The sequence below is a fragment of the Dermacentor andersoni genome, chromosome 1, assembly GCF_023375885.2.
Source record: "Dermacentor andersoni chromosome 1, qqDerAnde1_hic_scaffold, whole genome shotgun sequence".
Lineage (NCBI taxonomy): Eukaryota > Metazoa > Arthropoda > Arachnida > Ixodida > Ixodidae > Dermacentor > Dermacentor andersoni.
In genome coordinates, this window is record NC_092814.1 from 215,920,013 (window position 1) to 215,934,747 (window position 14,735).

A 14,735-nucleotide genomic window follows, 5' to 3' on the forward strand; every position below is an offset into this window, starting at 1 on the left:
TTGGCTGTACATGAAACGCGCGCTACCTGCGCTTGAATCAGGAATCGGGGCATCTAGGCAGCAGCGCACTGGCTCCGAACAGCGGTCAAAAAGGAAGTTTCCCACGAATGTTGATATGGAACGGATGACATTAACGCGCAGACTTTGCATAGCCAGATATCTGCAAAAGGCTTCATATGATCAATGGCAAAATATTTACAATGCTATCACTGATACTTAAAGGTGTGCGACCAGTTAGAATGGGAATGGTTAGGAGTGAGGACTAACGGTAAATAGCTCACCAACTTACGGTTTGTAGTTGACATTGGCATACTCAGCAACGCTGCAGACTATTTGCAACAAACGTTTGAGGACCTTGGCGAAGAAAGTGTAAGTCTGATTGAGAGTTAGTATGTAGAAGAGAAAAGTAATGTTCCGCAGCCTGGCGAGAGATCGAATGTCATGGTCGGCAGTCAGCCTCTAGAACCTGCGCAGAAATACGTTTATTGAGGTTAATTACTCGCAGGGGCCTCTGATCAAGGAAATTAACAAAAATAAAAATTAGCTGGAGAGCTTACGGCAGGCATTACTAAATCATGACCAGGGAGCTTACTGCTAATCATTGCTTTCTACCGTTACTAACGTATGGGGCAGAAACTTGGAAGTTACCAAAGAAGCTTGGGAAGACGTTGAGGACCGCGCAACGAGCCATGGAATGAAAATTATTAGGCACGGCGATAATAGACTGGAAGACAGCGATGTGGATTAGAGAGCGAACGGGGATAGCTGATATTCTGGTTGACATTAAACGAAGAAGTCGTGCTGGGCATACCTTGCAAAGCGTAAGGGAGAGAACTGCTGGTCTATTGGAGTTGCAGAATGGGTGCTAAGGGAAGGGAAGCACAGTCGAGGACGGCAGAGAATAATGTGGACGTGATGGAATTGGGAAACTTAAAGACACGTGGAACCAGTTAGCATAAGACAGGGGTATTGGAGATCGCTGGAGAAGCTTTCGTCCTGCGATGGACGTCAAAATAAGCTGATGATGATGATGATTATGTGACAACATCCATGCAAGCTTCGCGGCATGTCATTCATGTTATTTCATGCATGCGTGTCATGCACGTTCTGATAGCTCGATTTACGTCGATTGCGGGGGGGGGGAGGGGGCGGAGGAGGAACGGCGTAGCCAAGTGGGGCACGCCGGGCACGTGTAACGCTCACTAACAGTAAATTTTTTGCTACTATGGCAATGGCCCCGCTCCTTCCTCCTCCACGGTCAATTGGGACCCCCCCCCCCTCACACGCAAAAATTTTCTGGCTACGCCACTGTGGGGAGGGGGGTGTAAGATTGCTCTAGACCCCTCCCCCTAACTTGTCAACGGAAACGGGGGAGGGGAGGGCAGCTGCCGCCGGGCCGCAAACCTTAGGCAGCCAAATTACCGGCTGCATTTCCCTTTGGACGTGAATACTGCTCTTATGTCATTACACTGTAGGATTCGTGGCGGTTCGAGGGCATGCGACAATAAAAAAAAACACACATACAGCCATCAGCAAGTCTTAGCTTGAGCAGATCTTTGGGAGCTGGGCAAGACTCTCACAAAAAAAAAAAAAAAAAAAAAACTTGGCACCCCTCTTACATGCATTGTCAACTCTGGGTCACCGCTGACTGCACATTCCCGGTAAAAAAAATCACACAGGAAGTCCTCTCGGATTTGTCTAAGTATGCGTAAGCATTGTGACTCTTCCTCATCTACACGCAGTCCATGTCGTTATCAATGTTATGAGACTTGATCCGACGACTATAAGCGACAGCGCTGCGGCGACATGAACTGCTGAGGTCGGCGGCGCCAAGTTAATGGTGCAAGCAAAGTACTGCAGGCGGCGGGGCCAGGTGCGCTGGTGAAGTTCCGTTCGTTTTGAGCCGTTATCGCTCTTTAGCACTTCTCATCCGCGTCGAACCATTATCAACCATTCTCCGGCGGCGGCTGCTTGTGGCCCGGCCGCGCGAACCGTACCTTGAAAGCGAACAGCATTGTGGACAGAGTGTGCCCACTGCTGAAAACTTCACGCGCTGTGTTCTCACCGTTTACTTCGCTTTGAAAACAGACGCGCGTACACCTATCTTGAAAGTGATCTGCGAAAAGCACATAGTGCGGCATGAGCTGAAAGCTTCATGAGCGCAGTGTTCTCGCCGCTTCGGTCGCGTTGAAGCGAGAGCTAGCACGAAGGTGAATTCACTCGCTGCTGCGGGTTCTATTTTGAAAGATATCGTGCGGTACGGAATGACGGACGGATGGTTTTTCTTGTTGGGTAAGTATAGAATGCTTACGTTATAAAAAAAAAATCGCAGGGTTCGCGAATTTCGCGATAAGAACCAACACCAACCTACTCCCCCGCCCCCCGCTGAGCGATGCCGTCTTGATCGCCCCCTCCCAACCCCGGGAAAAGGGACACTACCTCTCTATCTCAGTTGAAGAAACGATGATGAAACATTAACAACGACAAGAACGACATTTCCTAACGAGTTGTCTTATGGCCTCCGAGATTTGCGCACAAAGCTGGCGCGCGCGAACCTGGGAGGCCATAATTGGCCGCTTAATAGCATAAAAAGACAAGAAGATAATGCCAAACGACACAATTAAAAATTCAAACAACGTACTGATCTTAGCTATACTGTTTGGGGAAAAGAAATAAAAAATTAGACAGCCGTAACACACGCCACTAAAGCCACCACCGCCGGCATAACGCGGAACCAACAGTTGGCAACATTGCTTCGTCCGCTTCGTCTCCGCAACGAGAGCCGCCATCCTTTCACGCCGGCCGTTTTGTCATAGTTCTGTTTTTCTGCAAGTCCGTGCACGCAGCTCATCGGTAGATGCACGGGTGCACGGCGTCGCATGGCGATCTGCGGCATTTTCTCGTGTTCGCGCAATCGGTGTCAAACATGTCGCATGTGAAATATTTGATAGAAGTGCCTCACGTCCAAGTCAAGCCGCCGTACGAGTGTATGGCTGTGTGCCCCGTTCTCGGAAGCGTCGACGGGTTTCCGGCATGCGGATTTCAGGTACGTGCAAATGCGTTTCGCCCTCCTATTGAGCTCCGGAGCGAAGCGTGCAATATTTCATGTGAAAGATGCAGTGACCGTCATCATGGTGTGAATTTCGAGCGGCAAACGAGAACTGTGACACTTAGCGCATACCGCGGCTGCTAAGTCAGCGTGGAAATTGTTTAACGTTATCGTAATATGTTGCTGTCAGTTTAATCTGCCGCCTGTGGACAGCTAGCCCATTGACTTTTGCTTGTGGCAGCGATACGTATATAGATAGAAGCGGTAATAATTTTCCAGAGCAGACAGTTGTTTCGCTCGATGTTTGGTCGTGTTCCATGGCGTTATGAAAGCTAGAAAACGAACTGGCTTGATCGTGCTTAGTTCCAACTCCAAGGGGCGTAACGTTGGCGCTGTTTATGTTTGTTTTCCGTGCCGCGAGTACCACTTTCATGCTTTTGTTGCATGAGAGTGGTAGCTGCTGCATGCCGTCTGGGCAGAATACAATAGAAGCTATTTCCTCACTTTCATACGTACGCAATGTGACGTAACAAAATTTCCAGCGTTTTATTCGGAGCGTAAATATCCAGTATAGTTTAGTAAGAAACTCAAATTCTCTCTTAGCTTAGTAGGCGTGAAACAAGTGAAACTCTCATTCCTTTTTGAATTGTTCGCCCAAACCGCACCGCCCGCAGATGCGTCATCGGGTAATTGACAGTAGCTTCGCTACGTGAGTTGTTTTATGCGCCAATATTGCCCGGTTAAGTATCCTGTTAATTTATGCCGACGCTCGTTCATCTTGATTTTAAGCGATTACTATCCCCCAGTACCGGACGATGCCAAACTTGTTGCGAGGTGTAGCAAACGCGGGAAATTCAAACTAGCGTGGCTGCAAGTTCCTGTTTTTACGTTTCTTGCATTCAAAGCCAACAGACACAGTATCACTGATTTATTTCCATTTCTGCTGTACTTGATCAATCTAATGTGACAACTGCATTTGCTCTTTAATGTTCTCCATTTACTGTGTATTCAGCTTGGCTGCCAGAAAATGCTTGAATTTTTTGCAGTATCCAAGTGACGAAATATTTCACTGACGGCCGTGTGTGAAACATGCAAGATGACAAAACTGATAGCAAAATGATGAGATGTTTTTTTTATAGCGTTTGGACTCGACTTTTGGTGAGGATGTCGATCGACCTTGGGCCTGGTGACAGCACACCCGACATGGCCAAAGTGCAGCCTATCAGTTGAGTGCCCCCGAATGGACCATCAGCATCGGAAAATGAAGCAGAGCCAGGTAGGGGCAATTTTTATTTTGGCACAGAATACTGACAGCTGCCTCTTTTTTTTAAGAACTAAATAACTTATTTACAAACCAATCCTTTCTCCTTGTGCAGCCTACATAGAATTGTCTTTTGCTTGTTATACAGATCTTAAGAAAGCAGTTCTTCTGAACCCTTTTTGCATGCACAAATGAATAAAGAGGAGTGCACTTTCTGAAGAAATTGATGCACTGAAATGTGCGTTCGACATACAATGAGATGCAAAATAACCAACAACTTTAAAGCGGTAAAAAAAAAACAAGTTTGAAACATGTTCTAACATCATAGCCCGCCTTGGCATACGGATCTAAATATAACAGCAACAGAGGTGCATGCAGAGAAGTGTTTGTAAATGTTTGCAAGCTATGTACATTGTCTAAGAAATTGTTTTTATTTACTCGGAGCTTCTTGGTGCCATGGCAGTGCAGTAAAAGCTCAAAATGATGCCCCTGCTCCTAATAAAGCACCTTTAGATTTTAAAATTAAATTATGGGCTTTTACATTCCAAAGTCACAACCTGAAGTTTTGGGAACCTGGCCTTCTTTAATGTACACCTGAATTTAAGTGCATAAGCGTTATTGCATTTTACCCCCATTGGAGGGCAGCTGCCATTGCCTAGATTGAAGCTGGGACCAGCATGACTGAGCAGCATGGCATCATAGTAAGTGGGCTATAACACCATGTCAAAATGAGAAATACTACTTAGAACTACCAACTTCTTGGCTCACAAGCACTTTGCACTGAGTTAAAGGAGTATGGATTACTGACAGCGACCGTTTATGTACCAATTTCTTTTTAGGCTGACTCCATTATTAAGGTGCGAAGCTTCAATTAGTCAAAACCAGCCTAAATTACAGAACCAGCTCAAAACACGCACCATGTATAGCTGGATTTGGAAATGAAAATGGAGTCAATTCATGTCGCCGAAAATGGAGGTGGCAGTCACACTATTTCATGCATTTTGCCTAAAACATAGTCAATAATAATTGATCAATTTCTAAAATATTCTTTTTGAAAAGTTTTTTTCAAGCATGAAAGGAGGAGCCAAATGGTGTTCAGGTGCACGAGTGGCTAGTTGCACAGCACTTCTTGCATGTATTCACTGGCTTCTTTCAAGCTTGAAAAAAAAAATTGTTGCACCTATTGAGCAGTAGAAAGCTGGATTGGGAATTTTTCAGGATGCTCTACAATTTTCACACTGACACTTGCTTTGAATATAATATTTGAGCAGTTAAATAATCGTTAATAACTAATTACCTAATTAGGAAAAATGCAAGAATTGGTTTCACTTCCTCAAAACGATGGCAAACGTCATTACATTGGTGCTGTCCAGCTACGTGGCACTTGTACATATTTAAAGCTTGCACATGTCACGCAGACCACCTGGTAATTACAAGGCATATATAGAAGTGGCTAAGTTGTGTGAGCCAGCCATGTGTAGCGAATCATGAGAAACAGCCACGTTTCTTTGACTTAAGGGCATGATAATATTTACATGCTCCACACCTTGTATCAGTGTGTTCTAGGCCTGTTCGTAGTTTAGCTGCTACATAAACAATATTTCTCCACGTGTAAGCTCATATGCATCTTTCGTGTACATTGCCTCGTGTGTCCAAAATAAACCATCCTCGCGCTTACTTCATTATGACTTCATCTGTTGCTGTGCTAAATTTTTAACATGCAACTGCACAAATTTTCATCTAGTTTTGATATTTCCTCGTTGTTTGGTGGCTTTATTTCTGAACAAGTTGTTTTCGTTAAACCCTGTTGCACACAGCAGTACACAGCATTTCTGCCTAGAGTGGGAATTGTTTTTTTTTTTTCAGATTGACATTAATACACCTTGCCTGGGCAATGTAAGGCATTCTACATAACACGGCCCTGCAATAATGTTTTATATTGCATTCCAGCATCATGCAAAAGCTGTTTACTTACCAGATTAGAATATGTATAAGTGTTTGAAGTAACAGAACTGGAAGAAGCCAGCAGATAATGAGGCCAAGGAAAGCATAAAGGAACATGTGTTAAGTTTTTTATATGAAGTATAGAAATGATAAATTCTGGGTAAATGAAAGTGGATTAAAAGATATCCACCTGTGGGTGGGGAACGAACCCATAAACTTCACATTACGCAAGTGATATACTAACCACTGTGGTACTACGGCCGCGTTCGAGCGTCGACAATCTGAGGGGCCATTGTGGACGGTTGAATGCTGCCTCGGTGGCACAGTGGTTAATGCATCGCATGCGTAATGCAAAGGCTGTAGGTTCGTTCTGCCCCCATGCCTGGTTGTTTTTTTTTTACCATTTTCATTTCCCTTTATCATTTCTACATTTAAATAGAAAATTACAAATAACTTTCCACGTGCCTTTCCTGGCATCTTCCAGCTGTGACTCAGAAAAATTTTGACCCTAAGTATCCTTTCTTCTCGTTTGGACGAACAGGAGCTTCATTTGAAAAATAATGAATTCACCTTGTTCAGCATCTCAATGTGGTCTCAAATCTTATCACAGCATGTGTATTACTAAGTGAAGTTTTTGTAAAGATGATGATATAGCATGGTACCTTATTAGTAGCCTTTGTGTACAGATATATGACTAGTCTAATAAATAGGAGGATTTTAAGAAGCACTTCTAACATGGTCTGATCATGTGTTTACAAAAGCTAATCTAGCATGATTTCAGGCATAACTGTTGCCCCTGAAGAATATTTGGATCATCTGCATTGGCATTGTTTTTAGAGAGCACCAATACTGCTTTGATTGAAGTAGCCTCGTGGAACATGAAGCATCGCTTCTTGCTGAGTCAAGGAAATATTATCTGCATATCTGAGGTGCATGTGTCATATGCTCGAATGCTGTTTAAAGGCTGCTAATCAGAAAATTACTTCACTTGCCTTCCAGAGATTGCTTCAGTAGTCTATGCTACTCGATCATAAACAATTTACCATTGTGAACATTCATCACAGTTGGCTTTGCAATGTTTATGCAAAATACCACAAATGCCTACTAGACATGTGACTGCACTAAAACTTGGAATTAATGACCAGTAAGATTTATGGGACAGAAAAACTTAGTTCATTACTCCAGCACAAAATGCCAGGCACTTCGGTTATTTCTGCCATAGAGTTTCTTACAGTAATTACTAGAGGGAACCCTGGCGCTGCAGTCGTACCACCATGGGAATGATGGGAAGCACATGGATTTGTCTGATATTCGAGCTTGTGAATTCAAACGTTTTTGTGGCTTCGTATATTATACTCTATATAAATCTTATTCTCGATTTCAGTGCAGTCTATACTCTTCGAAGTGCAGAAGACGGCGCCAACACGCACAATTGCTATTAATTGCAACGATTGAGCTTGTCCAGGTGGCCAAATTGAAAGGCGCCAAGCGTCTCAAGGCACTGGTATGCCCGCGATAAATTCATCAGGGCGTTGCTCTCGCTTGTCGTTACATGCCTTCGTGGCTTAATGGTTTCAATATCAGACTTCTGTTCTAGAGTTCCTGTGTTTGAATCCTGTCATCGGACGATTTTAATGTTTATTTATTTATTACACAGTATTTGACACAGTCACAAAGCCGTTTGAAGCCAAACAGATGAAGTTTAGGCAAATCCATGTACTTCCCATAATTTCCATGCTGGTGAAGGCGTTCTTGTTTGATCTTCTGTAGACACTAACGTCAGAGTTCCCTCTAGTAATTATTGTATGAAACTCTGATTTCTGCACCTCGCTCGTGCAGAAGCGGCACCACACCCGTTGCGTAAACATGCACTACCTTTCGGCCAAGTGCGGGGAATGCTGTGAACTCGCCCTGTACAAAGCCTGCACTAAGTAAAACAAATCACAACGCGCAGTTGCTGCCACGTTCAACTGGTGTAATGAGTAGTGAAATGCAGCATCTCCTGAACTAGTTCAGAAAGTGCAGGTTAATCAAGTGGAGATTATATAGTAACAGAAGTTGAGTGATTCTGCATTACATTCGCGCAATATACTTCATGATACTTTTCCATTTATTTCCTCAGTTATTAAGAATCCTTTTTGCATTGTTGGACGAAACTACAGAATGCCAACATACTTTCTAGCATTCACTGGTAGCAAACATGTAAAAACTTGTTCTAGATTCTGGATTGCCGCTTTAACCGTTAACCCCCAAGTTAATTCCGGAAAAATGTACCAAATTTTCCAAATTTTTTACGTACTCAATTTTTGGGTGTCATTCTCATTCTAAAAATATATTACTTCATTGGTCTCTGGTTAGAAATAACACAAAAATAAGAGCTGCTCTTGAGGGCAGCTTTCCCTCAATGCCGACTGTAACTCATCTTTGTCAATAAGAGCAGCATAACATCGGGCAGAAAGAGTTTGACTCGTCATTGGCGATATTGGTACTTCCTCCAGTCACTAGTACAGCATGGGATCAAGGGTTAAAGGTTGCGACTTCGTTGCTGGCCAATTTTAATTCTGCAGCTGTTAAACTTGGGTGTAGCGTGTGTATGCGTGTGCTTGCATTAAAATGACTTCACGCTAGAGCAAAGCAACTGTAGCGCAGAGAGGCATTAGTCATCTTTATATATTTGCTTTGTAAAGATGCGCTAAGTTTATCTTTTGCAGTATAGACTTCGCGCTCTTTGGCCAAAGATGCCCTTGTGCTACTAAAACCTATCAATTAATTAGCTTTTTGCAGTAGCAGGTGCTTATTCCTTTTTCAGGATCGGTGTGTGAGTTTTAATTTGTTTTTCTTGAACTGTGCAATTCCCACTCACAGGACTGCATGTCATCTGAGGTGTTCCTTTTTCAGTCAAGAATGTTGAGGTTTTGTTTGTGAAACTCGATTTCTTGCCTCAAACGAGCTTCTACAAACTGACCAAGCTGATAATTCTACCTGCTCATATGTGAAATATGTTGTGGTTATGAATCCTCATAATGAATGACACATAGCATAAAAATTTTATCTATTGAAACAATTTAATGAAATTTTTCATGTTTTTCGTGTTCGTGTTTACTTCTGTACTCTCGTGTCCTGTCTGCATGCCTCACCTCTTTTTTTGCATATTAAATATCATACAAACTTAACCATGCTTTTTTACCACAATGCAGGGGGAAAAGGTTCCGGTAACACCATGCATTCAGTATGGTGGCCCAGACGTGTGTGCAAACAACCTCCTTCACGTGGACCAAGAACTACTCTGCAGTGTCTCGCAGACTTCCATGCGAAGCCGTCAACATTCTCGTCTCAGTGGAATGGCTGCTCATCTATCTGCGTGTCCATCACCAAGACGGCCAGTTGTAAAGCTTCTGTACCCGTTTAAGAAAGCTTAATGATTTTTTATTTAGTTTTCACGGTTGGCCGTAGAATCTTACCATTTTTGATGTTTCTAACATTTTTACCTGGCACAAAGTGGTGCAATAACTTTAAACCAGTGTAATGTATTTAAGTGATGCTCACTCTGTCTATCTCGTTTTGTTAGTGTTTAAGAAATTTCAATGTCTGATCAGGTAACAGCATTTGAATTGGTCATCGTGGCTCGTTTCAATGAGCTGCTAGGAAATAAGACGCAAAACTTATCACACGCCAGTTGTAGCATTTTTTTTTCATGACTACAGTATACACGTTTCAAAAGATGGAAAGTGGGGAAAAAAGCCTCAAGAACATAATCATCCTAGGATTGTCATGTCCTTACAACTCTGCAATGACTAATGCCTCATACATCTTGGGAGCACATTGGTCGCAATGCCTACAGGTATACTTAATAAGAGAATAACTTGCACTCAGATTTGCCACACAGTTGATGGCTGATGGCTTTTGTTTGTCGACTTCATGTTACTACTATGTATTCAATATTCATTTAGATGTAAAGGACACTACAGGCACTGAAGTACCAAATGGCACTTGCATTTCAGGGGACAAAGTGCCCAGCATACCTGTCACAAAACGTGTTCTAGGGGCTACCTTGCCTCTATAGGTAAATGGACACCAGATGCTCTGTGTACAGTGTAATCGGTGTACTTGTCTGGAGTGCTTGAAAGATGTGCTACGGGCTGTACTGGCACTGTCTGAAGATAATGCATGGTTCTAGAAAGCCTGCAGCTGAGCATCTGCCACCATACTGAAGGAACTGTACTAATTTATTGTGTTGATGTTGAAATTTAGGAGCTGCAATGAATAGTTGTAAATGTGGCAGCGTTGCCAAACTAAAGCACAAATTACACACCTCGACTCACACAATGCACTCTGAAAGTTTTGCTACGTGGTATCTGTGTTTGCTGCCTGACCTTATGGCACCTTTACGAGCAATCGCAGGTGATTGCAGCTGCTGAGGCTTTATCAACTGGCAAGTTGAAAAAAGAATGCTGTGCCACCAGTGTGGCTGCACATTCCGAGATGCAAGCTATCTTGAACCAGGTGTTCGGCAGACAGTACATGTGCAGCCAAAACATGGTGTTTGAGCCCTATAGGCAACTAGGGTTCACAGCTGCCCACAAGTGTGCTGTCACAACAGAAAGTTGAGAACAAGCAGCATTTTTACCGGTGTTCAAAACATTAGTGCAAATCATTCTTTCACCAAGGCTGGTAATCATGCATATGTAATGAGAACAGGGCATTTGTTCCACACAAGGGGTCATGTGTCAAGTTTAATTAGATCAGTAATCTATGAGATGGAATTATAAAAAGTATACCTTTTGTTCCTCAGTGGTCTCTTGGAGAGATGACCATTTTCGGCAATTTAGTTTTGACTTTTTATGTCTAGATTTGGTGTGCATATTTCAACTATAGCTAACAGTCAGTGGTCTGTCCTGCCCAGTTTTTATGTTGTCCTTGTGATATTTGCAATATTTTGCAGTTCAGCTGCAAAATATTGTCTATACTATTATATATTGTCTACGCAAGTATATGTCTTTACTATTACTAGTTTTCATGTTCAACTCTTGTGCAGTGCTCACTAGTTATTACTAGCCATGTTTTGTTCACGTATGCTCTTGGATTGTTGCGCGAAGTGACACAGACACAGACTGCAAGTAGACAGGACGACCGCTAACTTTCAACTAACCTTATATATATATATATATATATATATATATATATATATATATATATATATATAATATGGGTGATTGCAAAAAACACAGCATAAGAACATGACAAGGTATGAAAACATCAGTTGAACATATCAGGAAGTAGGGAAGTCAAAAAAGGAAACAACAAAAAGACACTTCAGATTAACACACGTGTTGTGAAGATACTGAAATTCGCATTCTAACAGACAGATGCATGGCTAACGCAAGTCTTTCCTAATCTTTTAATGTGGAATGGCTCGATTATTTCCCCTGTGGTTTGACATTTGTGTCTTCAAACAAAGGTTTACAACCGCAATTGAAACAATGTGACGCTAGATGTGAAGCATTAGGGTTGTAAAGTGAATGTGTTCGTTTAGTCTAATATTGATGCACCTGCCGCTCTGTACAATGTAAGTCTTCCCGCACTTGAGAGGAATCTGATAAAGTATACCAGTGTTACAAGGCACAAAAAGGGACACATGTCTAACGCCGCAATCATCTTTTCTGTTTAGCCACCCTGTTCAAGTTTCCTATTTATCATAGGCACATGATAGACAACTTGCGGGGCCAAGAAAACTTCATTCAAGTCATATCTATTGGCCACTTTCCATAAACCATGGGATAATCGATGTACATAGGGCACCACTTTTTAATCTATGTACATAGGGCACCAACTTTTTTTCTGTTTTTCTTGTTTCTTAGCTTGGCCTTTTACCCATTTTAAAAGCTTTTCGCAGGTTAGTGATAATAAATGCACAGGATAACTAGTCTTCTCGAGCCTATCTATTTGTTGCGAAAAACTGTTTCATATCGTGTTGACATGACTAGCTTATTCAGCTCTTAAGTTTGCCATTACTAATCATGTCCACACAATATGAAACAAAGTTTTTCACAACAAATAGATAGAGAGGCATTCCACATTAAAAGATTAGGAGAGACTTGCGTTAGCCATGCATCTTTTTCTCTGTTAGGATGCGAATTTCAGTATCTTCACAACACGTGTGTTAAACTGAAGTAGTCTTTTCGATGTTTCCTTTTTTTACTTCCTTACTTCCTGATATGTTTAACTGATGTCTTCATACCCTGTCATGTTCTTATGCTGCGGTTTTTTGCAGTCACCTATACATACATACATACATACATATATATATATGTGTGTGTGTGTGTTCTTCGTTTCAATAAAAATTTAGTTGAGAGTTAGCGCTCATCCTGTCTGCTTCTAGTCTGTGGCCGTGTCACTTCGCGCTACAATCCAAGATCATGTTACTGTACCAACTCGCCCAACTTTCTATCCTTGTGTTAATATAGACACACTCAGACTTGTTCTTACTTATGTGACCGGTTATTTTTGTACTTTATAATAAGATGCAGTGCTTTTCGAAGGAAAACGTGATAGTTCGTAGTGAGGTTATTTAAAAAAAGCTGTACTGCTTAAAATTTAGTTGAGCAAGCCTGTGCCATTATTCGGTGCTCATGTCTTTGTATTGGTATGGTTTTACTCCCTCTCTTCCTTTTTACTTTTAAAATGTGCAAACATTATTATGTAACCATTTCCCTTTAATGAAATAATAAATACTTTTCTTCTGACATTTCGTCACAAATTTTACAATGATTTTGTTCAATTAGGTAACCTTAGACCAGCTGATTGTTATTCTGGTAGCTTAACTTACAATGCCTGTGGGATATTCAATGCAAGCACATGGTGAAAAATAAACGAAATTATTGGGTGTAAGCAGGTCACTGGCAGTAAGTGGAGCATACATATATTTCAGGAAATAGTGCATGCTTATATATCGAACAGCATGCACAGCTACATATGCTGTTTTGTTCGTAAATGCTGAAACATTATTCTAAGTGGAAGCACTTTGTTGCACTTTGTTCTTTGGCTTTCAGTGCTATCTTTAAGTCACATATGTGAAAGTACTAGTAGAAGCATCCCGTGGAGATAAATGACAACTTTGATGAATAGAGGTATACAATATGTGCTTAAAACGGCAAAAAACTGCTTGACAGGCAAACGTATGCTTCTGTAGTACTGCACTTGTTACCGTCGCCAATCCATGCATTGCGTGCGCCCTATTGCATTCAATACGAGCTACAACAACGAGCTGTGGTGTCTTTCCCTCTTGGTCGAGCTGGTGTTACGAAAATTTTTGGCCTAGAAAAGTGGAGGTTTTTAATTATTTCTAACCATGCTTAACCATGCTTTTGGCTGTGTGCTGTTTCCACGGAGTGATAAGTACTGGTGCACCAAGGTGCGGGAGATCCTGTGTCCTTAGTGCAGCGCGCGTTGTTATTGCGCTCTGCATCCTGCTGGCAGTGTACTATCACTGCAGAGGAAGATTACGAAAAGCATAGGATGTGTGCATTGCTGTGATCATGAAACTTAAATTTTTTGCCTGAAAGGGTCGCACGTTATGCTACCACATGACGGACCAGAAGCGCAATATGACGACGCCTCACAGATTCTGGCTCATACTGAACAAGGTAGTACCATAGCTAAGGCTAGGCAGCATCCACAACAGCTAGTCTGCCCATTAACTACATGGCTGTAGTGAACGCTAAAATACTTGCAGGGATAACACCCTTTTGGAAGGGTGTTGTCCATGCTACACCCATATTGAAAGGGTGGTGTCTGTGTTACACCCATATAGAAAGGGTGTTGTTTGTTTTACACCCATAGGCAAGGTGACGTCATATTAACACCCCTTCTTTTGTGGGGTGTTAATTTGCACCCCTTTGCTTGGGGTGTGGCAATACACCCAAAAAAGGTGTCACCCATGGGACAAGTCATTTACACCCTTAAGGGTGTTAAAATTTTTAGAGTGTAAGTAGAAGTAATTTCCCCTATGTTGTCCTTGGTGACTTCCTTAGTTGGCTTCTTATGATAAGATTAATAAAAATCGGGCCCCTGGGTTAACCCATTTCTTCTCGTTCATCATATATATATATTATACGGCCAGACGCGATCGGATACGTCAGCGACGTATGCGTGCAAGATGAGCGGCCGGAAAGAATGCTTACGCACTATCTGACAAGTCCCACTAGGGAAATTCCGCAGTGGTTTTCGCTGTCGTTTTCTTGCGCGTAGGCAACAGTCGGGGAATGTGAACTGGTGGCGTCTCCGGCACCCGACAGTGGCCGCAATCTAGGGTCTTCGTGTGGGTGGCGGCGTAATAACAGCGCCACGTGGAGCACGACACCAAGGCGCATACAAAGCTTGCGCATAACTGTGCTTGACATTGTGACTGCGGGCAGGCACACGAAAATTAATTTCCAGGTCACATTTAGTTAGACTACAAGCAGTAGTCACTGTTCTAGCTAG

General features: G+C 42.4%; 1 long non-coding RNA gene across 1 annotated transcript; it reads left to right on the top strand.

Annotated features, from left to right (window-relative positions):
• The first annotated feature begins 634 nt into the window (after positions 1–634).
• Positions 635–11,352, top strand: LOC140215290 (uncharacterized). Its single transcript, XR_011892247.1, has 3 exons — positions 635–3,046; positions 4,189–4,325; positions 9,452–11,352. It is a non-coding gene; the product is annotated as an uncharacterized lncRNA (long non-coding RNA).
• The last annotated feature ends 3,383 nt before the right edge of the window (positions 11,353–14,735 follow it).